The sequence below is a fragment of the Psittacula echo genome (genome assembly GCF_963264785.1).
Source record: "Psittacula echo genome assembly, chromosome: 2".
NCBI lineage: Eukaryota > Metazoa > Chordata > Aves > Psittaciformes > Psittacidae > Psittacula > Psittacula echo.
In genome coordinates, this window is record NC_137737.1 from 98,333,777 (window position 1) to 98,347,153 (window position 13,377).

Genomic DNA, 13,377 nt, shown 5'->3' on the forward strand with positions numbered 1-13,377 from the left:
GCTAGTCTTCAGAGAGTGGTGAAGGCTGAACTTGTTGTCACACATCTAAGAGGAATTCTGAAGTTACCAGAGCTGATTGTGACTCTCAGCGTGGTCATCACATGCTTCAAAACAAACTATTGGAGAAGCTTCTTAAAGTGTTAGGGTGACAATTTGTTCCCGAATCGTGTCCAGGAGGTTTGGCTACAGCTTTGGTAACCTGTCGCAGTTGGATGCCCTTGAATGCAGTAACAGTAGTATGTTGCCTATAGAAAGAAAAAACAAAATTAAAAATTATGCATATCCACCTAACAGGATTTTTTTCCCTGTTGATCTGCTTTGAAGACTAAAACCAGATGTTGTGTGCCAGACAGCAGAGAACGTACAATTCATGTGGAGTAAATTTATTTAAAAAACCAAAACTTGCAATGGATCTTGTCTATCATTTATTTCTTTACCATTCCCCCCACTCTTCTAGCAGTAGGTTTTGAATTTTAAGAAAGCAATTCCATCACATTTTTCAATAATTGCTCTTCACTAGCAGGCTCGAGTTCTTCACATAATAAACATGCAAGAATTCAGTATATTATATTTCACAAGGTGTAAAGAATGGAGCAAGCTAATACTCTATTATTGATGGAAGCTCCATGCCTTTTATTCCTCCATCTTCATAGATGTGCAAGCCACATACTAAGAAAGATGCTAGGTTTTGACTGCTTTTTGATGCAAAACATCTTTGCTCTATCCCTATTGCATTGCACTTCAAATAAGTGAAGAAACAATTTTTTGATAATTTGTTTGATTTCATTATTTGCTTTGTTCATACAAAGTATCAGCCATATGCAGCACATATGCTACATATCAGCATATGCTAAACACTGTAGGGATTTCTGCTTCAGAACTGGATGTTTCAGGTGATGGAGCTTCATATAATATATGGGAAATCTAGCAACTGTCTTGGTTAATTTTTCTATATTTATGAAAAGTGACCCATGTTCTCTACCCACACAGATTCACTCATGTTTCTTGTCACCCTTCAGCCAGAGTGTGCCACAATGCTTTCCTCCTGATTTGGGGCATCACTTGGGGATTATGTAATCCATGATGCTTTGCCTTCACCAGTGACCATGTCCCTCAGGAGCAATCTGCTTACAGTGAGTCATCTGTTTTGCAGATGATTCTGTCTGTAAGCTCATTCTTGTACAGAATATTACAGTTTTTCAAGATTTGGGGACAGATATCACTAGGCTGAAGGGAACTAGTGAAGAATGGAGAAGCAGTTTAACATAACAAGTTAAGACTGACAAACATGGGTTGTTTCATGGTTTTAACTTTTCCCCTGACAGCTTCTGTGTAGGACTTTGATTTGTGATCATTATGTGGATGTCAGATGCATGACCAAATTTTTTCCAAGCTTGAAGGCCTGCTAGATCTGACAGTTTTGTTTCAGTAAGATCCAGGTTTTCTGCAGGCACTGTCACAGATCAGCTTTGTGGATTTATGCAAGCAATTTCATCTGTCTTTGCATCCATTTATCTCTTCATTTGTCTTGTCCACCTATGCAAGTTTTTCTTCAGCAGAATGACTCTTACTGTGGTTTTTGACTTTGCTGATGTGACAGGCAAATATAATCTTGGCAGGGTCTTGCAAGCAATGTTGTAATACCAATAATTAAAATTACAATAACAAATATATAGCTGAGACAACCAATTAACTTAAATAATGATTATTTTGTTTTTATAAATGACTGCATGACATAGAAGTGTTAAAGAAAAAATCTTTTTGTTTCTGTGCATCAGAGACCTATACGAAACCCTATGCTTTTACAGAGGAACAGAGGTAAAGACAGAGTAAGAAGATGGAAGAGCAATTCCAGATTACAGAATCTCATAATACAGATAAATGAGAGGTCCAAATGTCAGCTAAATACAGCGATTTTCACATTTTGGTTTTGAATGAAAAATCTTTTTCCTCACAAAATCTGCTGCCTTTGGAATTCATATCATTCCACTGTTCAAAGAATAGAAAACCCCTGGGGGAAGCAAGAGTAATGCATTGTAAAGCTTTTGGAAACAGCCTGCTGCATTTGAAGAAGATATTGTAGGCTTACTAGTTGATAAAACGTTTATGCCTTATCTCCTATATAGTTTTCACCCCAAAGTTACTGAGCAGCTTGTGGAGCATGTGGCTTTGTTCTATTTTATTAAAAGATTCTTTCCGCCTTTAATGCAGTGGAAACCAATAATGATATTGACATTTTCCTGCAAGCCTCACATTTAACCATGACTCTTTCCAAATGTCTGTGTTGTGAACCCTCCATCTGACTAGTGTGACTGAAATGCAGTCTGTTCTGTTCCCCTCTGACTATAGGACTATGTACTAAGAAGGCAGAGTTTTATTGAGATAAGCCAGTATTAGGTTTGTTTCTGGTGAGCAATGCCATGCTCTTCCAGTTACATTAAACCCCACGCATGCTCAGTTATAGTAGAATGCAAATACAAGCATTTATTCAAAATATCCCAAACCAGCACAGTTACAGATCATTAAAAAAAAAAAAAAATAATCCCAAACTAATCCAGATATATATGCAAAAAGAGAAGGAAAACCTTGTCTTGTGTACTTAAAGCAAGGTTGTGTAAGAGAAGTCTTTCTCCCTCATTCATATAATATGTCTGGTTTGAGAAGATATCATTTAGGGCTCGGGTCTTCCTTTACTGTCTCAGATTGCCTCTGCTCAGTAGCCTCCACCTGAAATCTTGACCATTACAGCTTATTTTAGCTTCCAACAGCGAAACACCTTCACAGTACATCTTCATGTAATTTTACATGTCTGCTTGCTCCTCTTCCTAATGGTTTAGGTTGGAAGGGACCTTAAGGATCATCCAGTTCTAACCCCCCCTGCTATGGACAGGGACACTTTCCACTAGACCAGGTTGCTCAAAGCCCGTGCAGCCTTGTCGTGGTTTAAGCCCAGGCCGTAAATCAGAACCACGAAGTCCACTTCCCCCCTCACACCTTTCTTCCCTCTGCTCCTGGAGGGACGGGGAGGAGAATCAAAAGAATGCAACTCCCACGGGTTGAGATAAGAACAGTTTAATAACTAAGGTATAACACAAATCACTACTGCTACCACTAATAGTAATAATGATAAAGGAAATAACAAGCAAGAGAATACAACCGCTCACCAACCGGTACCTCACCCCCACCCTGCAGTGATCCAGCCCTTCCGGGAACTCTCAGTTCTACATCCTGGGCATGACGTGCTGTGGTATGGAATACCTCTTTGGCTAGTTTGGGTCAGGTGTCCTGTCCCTGCTTCCTCCCAGCTTCTCCTCCTCCCTGGTAGAGCATGAGACTCTCAAAGTCCTTGGTCAGGGTAAACATCGGTGTTATCAGCTCTGTTCCCAGGCGGAAAGTCAAAACACAGCACTGCACCAGTAGAAAAAATGACTGCTACTGCTAAACCAGGACAGTATCCACCCCTTATTCCATACCATTCACGTCATGCTCAGATCCCACATTTCCAATATACCCTCACTCTCATCTCAGTGCACTCTTATCTTAGTGCACGGACCAATCCCTATAAAGCTGCTGAGTCCATTCGGTCCATGATGTTGGGCTCCATCTCTTGTAACAGTCTTTCAGAGCAGGAGAGGCCCATTGCAAAGTCCACCCCTCGATCATGAGTCCATCTCTATGTTGCATCTCTGCCCTGATGGCCTGAAGTGTCATGGGCCCATCAGGCTCAAAATAATTCACCCTCCCCTGCAGCAGTCTCTGCAACTTATCGTCGGGGACTCCATACGGCTGCCTTCCATCTCCGATGCTTCCAAAGCACTGGAGGGGCCCAGTGGATTAGATACTCGTCCATACTGTCCCACACACCGTGACACTCACGAATGTCCAGCCTTGGGGAAAACCTCTCGGTCCCCCTGTATTGTCTAAACCCAGACAAGACCCAAACCTGACTCTGCTTAACTCTGGGGATCAGACAAAATGGCTGTGGGTAGAACACACGCTGTGTGTGTGCCAACATGGTGATCCCCATCACAATCAGCAGGCAGGTCCCAAGGATACCCAGAGGCCATTCAAAACCTTCAGAACTCTCAAATGATGCTGCTGTGCTTGCCGGCTCTCTCACCACCAGCTTCTCTTTTTCTGAGTCCAGATCTTCCTCCTCTGCCTTGCTGGAAAGTGCTGCGTGGTCTCCTGCATCCTCCTGCGGCTCAGGCTCGCAGGGCTCAGTGGACGGCTGCTGGGGGATGCTCTCGGCCGCCGCGGGGCTGGGCTCGGCTGTGGGGCTCGGCTCCGCCGCCGCCTCCTCCCGCTGCTCGGCAGCCGCCTCCTTTCCCTCCTCGGCAGCCGCCTCCTTCCCCCCCTTGGCAGCCGCCTCCTTCCCGGCCTCCGGCCCCGCTCCCGCTGCCGCTTGGTCCCCGGGGCCGCTCTCCCGGGCCACTTCGGCCGCCGCCGGCTCCCGGGGCCGCTCCCCCTCAGCTCCCCGCAGCCTCACAAAGACGGACGCGAGGACGAGGGCCAGGACAGCGAAGAGCAGCGGGACGGCCAGGTACAAGTCCACAGCCATGTCCATCCCGCCCTGCTGCCGGAGCCCGCCCGCGTTACAAGCCATTACCATAAAGTACAGTGAAACAAGAACCTTAGCCCAAGGCCCACACTTGATAAACACTAACACAGCAAATACCGGCTCCAAGCAAGCTACGACATACAGAAACTGTGGTATCAAAAAGAACAACTTTGAGAGCCCATAAATCAGCATTGTGCCTCAGTCAGATCTGTTGTTATCTCAACCCTTCCTGCCCCACGTTGGGCGCCAAAAATAACTGTCGTGGTTTAAGCCCAGGCCGTAAATCAGAACCACGCAGTCCACTTCCCCCCCCACCTTTCTTCCCTCCGCTTCTGGAGGGACGGGGAGGAGAATCAAAAGAATGCAACTCCCACGGGTTGAGATAAGAACAGTTTAATAACTAAGGTATAACACAAATCACTACTGCTACCACTAATAGTAATAATGATAAAGGAAATAACAAGCAAGAGAATACAACCGCTCACCAACCGGTACCTCACCCCCACCCTGCAGTGATCCAGCCCTTCCGGGAACTCTCAGTTCTACATCCTGGGCATGACGTGCTGTGGTATGGAATACCTCTTTGGTTAGTTTGGGTCAGGTGTCCTGTCCCTGCTTCCTCCCAGCTTCTCCTCCTCCCTGGTGGAGCATGAGACTCTCAAAGTCCTTGGTCAGGGTAAACATCGGTGTTATCAGCTCTGTTCCCAGGCGGAAAGTCAAAACACAGCACTGCACCAGTAGAAAAAATGACTGCTACTGCTAAACCAGGACAAGCCTGCTCTTGAACACTTCCAGGGATGGGGCATCTACAACATCTCTGGGGAACCTGTGGCAGTACCTCACCACCCTCGGAGTAAAGAACTTCTAATGTCTAATCTAAATCTACCCTCTTTCAGTTTAAGTCCGTTCCTCCTTGTCTTATCCCTACATTGCCTTTTAAAAGTCTCTCTCCAGATTTCTTGTAGGGCCCTTTAGGTACTGGAAAGCTGCTCTAAGGTCACCCCAGAGCCTTCTCTTCTCCAGGCTGAACAAGCCCAACTCTCTCAGCCTGTCTCCATAGGAGAGGTGCTCCAGACCTCTGATCATCATTGTGGCCCTCCTTTGGGCTCACTTGAGCAGGTCCATGTCCCTCTTGTGCTGAGGGCCCCAGAGCTGAATGTAATACTGCAGGTGAGGTCTCACGAGAGGAGAGTAGAGGGGGAGAATCACCTCTGTTGACTTGCTGGCCATGTTCCTTTTGATAACCAGCTCAGAATAAGTGACTGAATACCAGTGGAGCTGCTGTAAGCAGTAAAGATGCATAAGAAGTAAAGATGGCTAGAAATCTTGCAGATCGGCCTTTCAGATCTTGCACCTTCTTTCCATCCTCCAGAAGTTAGAGGAATTAGAGATGTGTGCACGACTGTGGGAGTATGATATAGTAGATATCACAGAAACATGGTGGGATGGCTCTTACAACTGGAGTGTTCGAATGGAAGCTTACAGGCTCTTTAGAAAAGACAGGCCTGGCAGGTGGGGAGGGGGAGTTGCTATTTATGTTAGGGATAGGCTACAGAGTATGGAACTCTGTCTGGGGACGGGTGAGCAGTCGACAGAGAGTTTGTGGGTCAGGGTTAAAGGGAGAACAGCGATGGGAGACATTACTGTGGGGATCTGTTACAGACCGCCTGATCAAGAGGAATCTGTGGATGAAGTGTTCTACAGACAGATAGGAACAGCCTCACGCTCACAGGCCCTTGTTCTCATGGGGGACTTCAACCACCCTGACATCTGTTGGAGTGAAGGTACGGCCCAGCACAAGCAATCCAGGAGGTTCCTCGATTGTGTGGAAGACAGCTTCCTTCTGCAAGTAATAGAGGAGCCAACAAGGAGAGGTGCCATGCTTGACCTCGTGCTCACCAACAGGGAAGGGGTGGTTGCAAATACGACTCTCAAGAGCAGCCTTGGTTGCAGCGACCATGAGATGGTCGAATTTGAGATCCTCAGGACAGTGAGAAGAGCGTGCAGCAAGCTCACTGCCCTGGACTTCAAGAGAGCAGACTTTGGCCTCTTCAGGAGCCTGCTTAGTAAGGTTCCATGGGATACAGCCCTAGAGGGCAGGGGAGCCCAAGGCTCTTGGTTGTTATTCAAGGATCACCTGCTCCAAGCTCAGGAGTGTTGCATCCCAACTAGAAGGAAGTGCAGCAGGAGGGCCAGGAGACCTCCATGGATGGATAAGGAGCTGCTCAGTAAACTTCAAAGGAAAAAAGAGGCTTATAGAAGGTGGAAGCAGGGACAGGCGGACTGGGAAGAATACAGGGATGCTGTCCGGGAAGCTAGGGACCAGGTGAGGAAAGCTAAGGCCTAGTTAGAATTGAACTTGGCTAGGGATGTTAAGGATAACAGGAAGGGATTCTATAGGCACGTAGTGAATAAAAGACAGACTACGGACAATGTAGGCCCCCTCCGGAAGATGTCACGAGAACTGTCTACCTGGGATTTGGAGAAGGCTGAGGTTCTTAATGACTTCTTTGCCTCGGTCTTCACTGGCAAAGGCTCTGACTGCACCACCCAAACCTTGGAAGGTAGACGCAGGGACTATGAGAATGAAGACCCTAGGCCCACTGTAAGAGAGGATCTGGTTCGAGACCATCTTAAAAACCTAAACGTACACAAGTCCATGGGACCTGACGAAATCCATTCACGGGTCCTGAAGGAGCTGGCGAATGAAGTTGCTAAGCCACTGGCCATCATATTTGAAAAATCATGGCAGTCAGGTGAAGTTCCAAACGACTGGAAAAAGGGAAATATAACCCCCATTTTCAAAAAGGGGAAAACGGATGACCCGGGGAATTACAGACCAGTCAGTCTCACCTCTGTGCCTGGCAAAATCATGGAGCAGATTCTCCTGGAAGGCATGATAAGGCACATGAAAAACAAGGAGGTGCTTGGGGACAGCCAGCATGGCTTCACTAAGGGGAAATCCTGCCTGACCAATTTGGTGGCCTTCTATGATGGGGCTACGGAACTGATGGACAGGGGCAGAGCAGTTGACATCATCTACCTGGACTTGTGCAAAGCCTTTAACACTGTCCCACATGACACCCTTGTCTCTAAATTGGAGAGACATCAATTTGATGGGTGGACCACTTGGTGGATAAAGAACTGGCTGGATGGCCGCACGCAAAGAGTTGTGGTCAATGGCTCAATGTCCGGCTGGAGACCGGTAACGAGTGGTGTCCCTCAGGGATCGGTGTTGGGACCGGTCTTGTTCAACATCTTTGTCGGTGACATGGACAGTGGGATTGAGCGCGCCCTCAGCAAGTTTGCCGATGACACCAAGCTGTGTGGTTCGGTTGATACGCCGGAAGGAAGGGATGCCATCCAGAGGGACCTTGACACTGGAGGAGCTTGTGAGGAGGGCTGATGCCAACCTTATGAAGTTTAACCATGCCAAGTGCAAGGCCCTCCACCTGGGTTGGGGCAATCCCAGGCACGGCTACAGGTTGGGCAGAGAAGAGATTCAGAGCAGCCCTGTGGAGAAGGACTTGGGGGTGTTGGTTGATGAGAAAATGAACATGAGCCAGCAGTGTCAGCTCGCAGCCCAAAAATCAACCGTATCCTGGGCTGCATCAAAAGGAGCGTGACCAGCAGGTCGAAGGAGGTGATGCTGCCCCTCTACTCTGCTCTCGTGAGACCTCACTTGGAGTATTGTGTGCAGTTCTGGTGTCCTCAACATAAAAGGACATGGAACTGTTGGAACAAGTCCAGAGGAGGGCCACGAGGATGATCAGGGGACTGGAGCACCTCCCGTATGGAGATAGGCTGAGAAAGTTGGGGCTGTTCAGCCTGGAGAAGAGAAGGCTGTGTGGAGACCTCCTAGCAGCCTTCCAGTATCTGAAGGGGGCCTACAGGGATGCTGGGGAGGGACTCTTCATCAGGGACTGTAGTGACAGGGCAAGGGGTGATGGGTTAAATCTTAAACAGGGGAAGTTTAGATTGGATCTAAGGAAGAAATTCTTTACTGCGAGGGTGGTGAGGCACTGGAATGGGTTGCCCAGGGAGGTTGTGAATGCTCCATCCTTGGCGGTGTTCAAGGCCAGGTTGGATGAGGCCTTGGGTGGCATGGTTTAGTGTGAGGTGTCCCTGCCCATGGCAGGGGGGTTGGAACTATATGATCTTAAGGTCCTTTCCAACCCTAACTATTCTATGATTCTACGATTCTAAGTTAAAATCCCTCAGCCTGAGCTCCAGAAGATGCTGTCTTCCGGGCAATCTTTGATTTTTTGGGAACTGAAGTTCTCCACCTGAAGCATAACTCCTGGAAGAACTAAGCTCCTGACAGTGTGAGTGGCTGAATGCAAATTTTAATTTTCTCCTGTCACTGCTGGACAATCCACTGTATATGCATGAGCCTTCCCAGTAACGAAGAAAGAGGTTTGATCAATGGCTTCGTTTGTTAACTGCCTCTGTGCCAGGGCTTGGACAAAGCTTAAAGAGCCCCCTTCACTAATTCACTATCCTGAAAGATCTCTCATGTAGTATATATGCTGCCTCAAAAGTGGGTAACTGCACAAATTACTTGCACTTCAGCCTTCTTGACTCCTTGAGATACTTGTCCCAAACACTTATGACAGGAAGCCTCGATCAACAACATCTTTCTTTTCATGGGAACTCAATATAAACACAGAGAGAAATATGGAAAAATTCATGTGTTGGCATTTAACTTGATTGAATGCACTCAGAAAGCACTGGCAATATTTACACCATTCTACTGCTATCTATCTTTAAATCTTATTTCGTACAGAGATCAAATTTAGTAATTTCCTGGATCTGGAAGAGAGAAAACAATTTCATAATACAGAAAATTGATTTTTGGCATCAATATAGCTAATGGGCATGTCAGGTGCTAATGGTTGTGCATGAACTTTGTGTGAAGCATCATGATTATCACATTATCCTTTCCCAAATCATCTGCATTTATTTCCCAATGACAGCCTTTTTCTCTTAATTTAATGGTAGGAAAAAAAAAGAAGGAAAATACCTGGAGTTTTTTCTCAATGAGACTAATATTTCAAGAGCAAAAGGAAAATTACAAGTTTTCTCAAATAAAAATAAATAAAATCCAGACTTTATGAAAATAAAACCTTCTAGCTCTTGTCCTGGAGAAATGTAACATCCGCTATTTTTACTTCTTTTTGGAGTAGTTCAATCTGCACCCTGTTATGACAGCTGCAAAGCTTATTATCAGTCTCAGAAGAAGCTAGACACTGAATTGGGCCATACAAGCTGAAGACCTAACTCACATATAGCCTTGAAATGACTGTGAGAGTTCCTGCGGAAAAAGGCAGGTGGCAGTGCATCTATATTAGATACTTATCTAATTATGCAGACAGACAACATCACTTTTACAGATGCATTAGTCCAGCACCTCTTTTGAGCAGTATATTCATGTATGAAAAGCTCTTGACATAACACATCATTGTACAAAAGGCAAATTCACCTATCCTGACACTTCATATAGCAAATAACCTTGCAACTAATGTCAGTGGTTTTTACTACGAGTGCTTGTAAAAAGAAAAAAGTACTCCACACAACATTAAGAAGTTACAGGATCTAATCCTAAAGTGGGATTCTTTTTCCAAGTACAGGCATGTAGTAACGACGCACTGTGTCACTAACTCTCAGTATTACTGGATAAATCAGAATTATTTATTTATTTACGTTTTGATCTAATATTCAAGACACAGATACGAAGAAAGAGAAATTGACAAGAATAATTTTCTTCCAAATTTAGTACTTTACATGGGAAATAATGGAGAATGTGAAATTTGCATTATTCTATTACTGAAGAAACAAAAGTCTTCATTAATAGAGTGCTTAGTGAGACATGCAAAGTATACACAAATACTAGTTGATGCTTGACATGTTTCATTTTAACTTAATATTTCACTTTCAACAGGGAACTTATGACAGAAGTTATCATTAAAACATTTTTTCTACTTAATAAAGTGGTTTCCATATTTTTCTGTAACTGTTATCATCCTGAATTCAATCTCTGACAGGAGGCTGGATGCCACACATCACAGAAAACTCAATTCCTCTCCCTGAAGAGCTTACAGTCTGATTAAGCTAACATTAAAATTGCCATAGATCTGCTCATTAACTTAAGGGAAAGGGACTGACAGCATCGGCCCAGATTTGAGAGTTAAGGATCACAGTTGCATACTGCTTTGAACAGGCAGCTTCGGTGAATCTAAGCGCAAGATGACATTCGGCAAGCTGTTCTTTGCAAGTGGAACATCCATCAAAAGCACTTTTTTTCCCCCCACTCAAAGATGCTTTCTCAGTGGAAAAGTGACATGCTTTTCAGTGAAACTCCCAGCACTCAGCATGGGCAGAGCCAAACACAAGCTTTCCAGTGAGGCTGGACAGATCCTGCCTGGCTTGTTCAGCCTTCAGGATCAGCAAGAGAGGCCTAATTCTAAAAGAGATCCTTTAATTTTTGCGGTTTAGTTTCAATAAAGCAAGTGTTGAAACTTATTCTAGAAATACATTACTTCTTATGTTTACTGGCAATATATAATTACATTTTAAAGACATGCATAAGATTTGCTAATGGCAATTTAAGCAATTTCCATCCCATTTGATGGGAAAACCTTGAGCTAACAAATAGCCATGAACTAAATGTGTCCTCATTGTTAAAACAGGCACTTTTTTTCCTGATCTAGCTGCAAATAAGATTGTATTGGATCCCTTAGTTTGTGCCAAGCCAACAGGAGGTAGGTACTTTCATTAAAAATGTAGGTAGCATACAATTCTTCACAGATCTTCATGAACTACAATCCCACAGCATGAGAAACTGATGTAGTCAGAAGCAAAAAAAAACCAAACCAAAACAGGCTATAATCTATAATAAAAGTGTACTGGCTGTAATAATGTTTATTAATGTCTGGTGAACCCAAGGCCTTTTTGTGCTAAATGCTTTTTCCAACATGAAAGTAAAAGATGGCGACTATTACAAAGACTTTAAATCGTAGACAAGACAGCAGATGGACACAGGCAGATGGGAAGGAGTATAAAGAGGCAAATACTATCGGTCAGCTTGCCTGGCAGTTGTTTCAGTACAGCAAGAGCTTAACCACAGTCATGCTGTGGGTGGGTGTTTTTATTTGTGGAGGGGGTAGGTGGTTCTTTTGCGTTTTTATTTTTTTTCAACATATGCATTATCGCAATTGAAGGTATTAAAGCAACTGGAAGGAGGATAAAGAGAGAGCTCTGCAGATGTTTACAGGGAGAACTGGAGGCGCAGATAATATCACACTGTCATCTCTACCTTCCCCTTTAAGGGTTTGTGTCAGTTGTAGTGGGTTGAGTTGAGTTCACTCACTAAGAAAATAACTGGCTTCATAGCTTTCCACTTCATACTATATGCCTACCTTCATTTTACTGAAGTTCAGCTCTCCAAGAATGTTAGCTGCATGAGATTTTGCTAATGGGGGGTGAAATGTATGTTACCTGTAAAACTAAATCCTGTAAAGTGAAGAGTTGTTCAGTCTAAGGGACTTGTGGTATTAAATATGTACCTGATTTAACTTGGATTGATGGGTGATTGTCATCAAAATCACATTCTCTCTTAATAGTCTTTCTACAGTAGAACACTTTATTATTCCTCATTCTGTAATAAGTCCTTTCTGAACACATCATTTTCTCATGCTGTGAGATGCTGACACTTGATGTAAAAATTATGCACCAGCTATATCACTAATAAAAAAATGCAACTATCTTCTGCTGTTCTGGACAGGCTGATGACTCCAGTACATGCTAATTTACAGTAGTACTTTTCTCCTTGAACAAAGTTCAAAATAGAACAGCAAATCATGCTCATTTCCACGTGTAGTGAATAATTTTTTTTTTTTTTTGCCTATCACATTTAAATGGCTATTTTTAAATTATTGTAGCAGTTTCTTACTGCATTCATTAATTTGAGTATTTTTTTAAATATGTGTGGAAAAATTATTTTTATTTTGTTAACCTCTAAGGACTCACTGATTTCTTCCAGGTTTTCAAGGAGCTTAATGGAAAATTGTGGAAGAGAAGCCTAGTCATGCCTTCAATCACTCTTGTACCAAACCCAAAATATGATGAAAGATATGACATGTGAAGGAAACATTACAAAAGGTAATCTGAAGACAATATATGTAGTGTTAACATAATAAGGATCACTGCAACAGGGCTATTTTCTAACAAAGACTTCCTTGGGTTAAGGCAGAACCACAGATAAGCCTGGTCCACAAAAATCTTCTCACCCTCACATTTTTACTGGGATAGTTTCAGCTACTGGCAGCTGTTCAGCTCTGATTAATTTTTCCAATAATTTACATCCATCACTATGTAATTACAACCTATAAATGTTGGCCTTCATAGGCCTATTAATTTATAAAGACTTCCGAACATGTACACAGAACTGAATGTTCTGGGCTGAAACTTTAAGGTTTCACTATTTTAACGAAATTATTAAAATATACTACAATTTATGAATATACTCATTTTAATTCTAAGCTCACTGATTCACTGAATTTGGCTGTTTCCCACTGGGGGTGCCTATAGTAAGTTTAAAAAACATTCACAAAACATCTTGATCTGTTTGGTCTCCATTTGCTTTGTTTATTCTTGGAAATCCAGTTTTGTGCAGACAAGTAACTAGCTTTTTGGGGTTTTTTCTGTTTTCCATTTTAAGTATTTTTTTCCTTTTGAAATGTCAAGTTTCCAGTTTACATCATCTCTCTTGGTAATGCACCAGATTTCAGTCTTTCCACAGCTGTGTAAGCTGTACA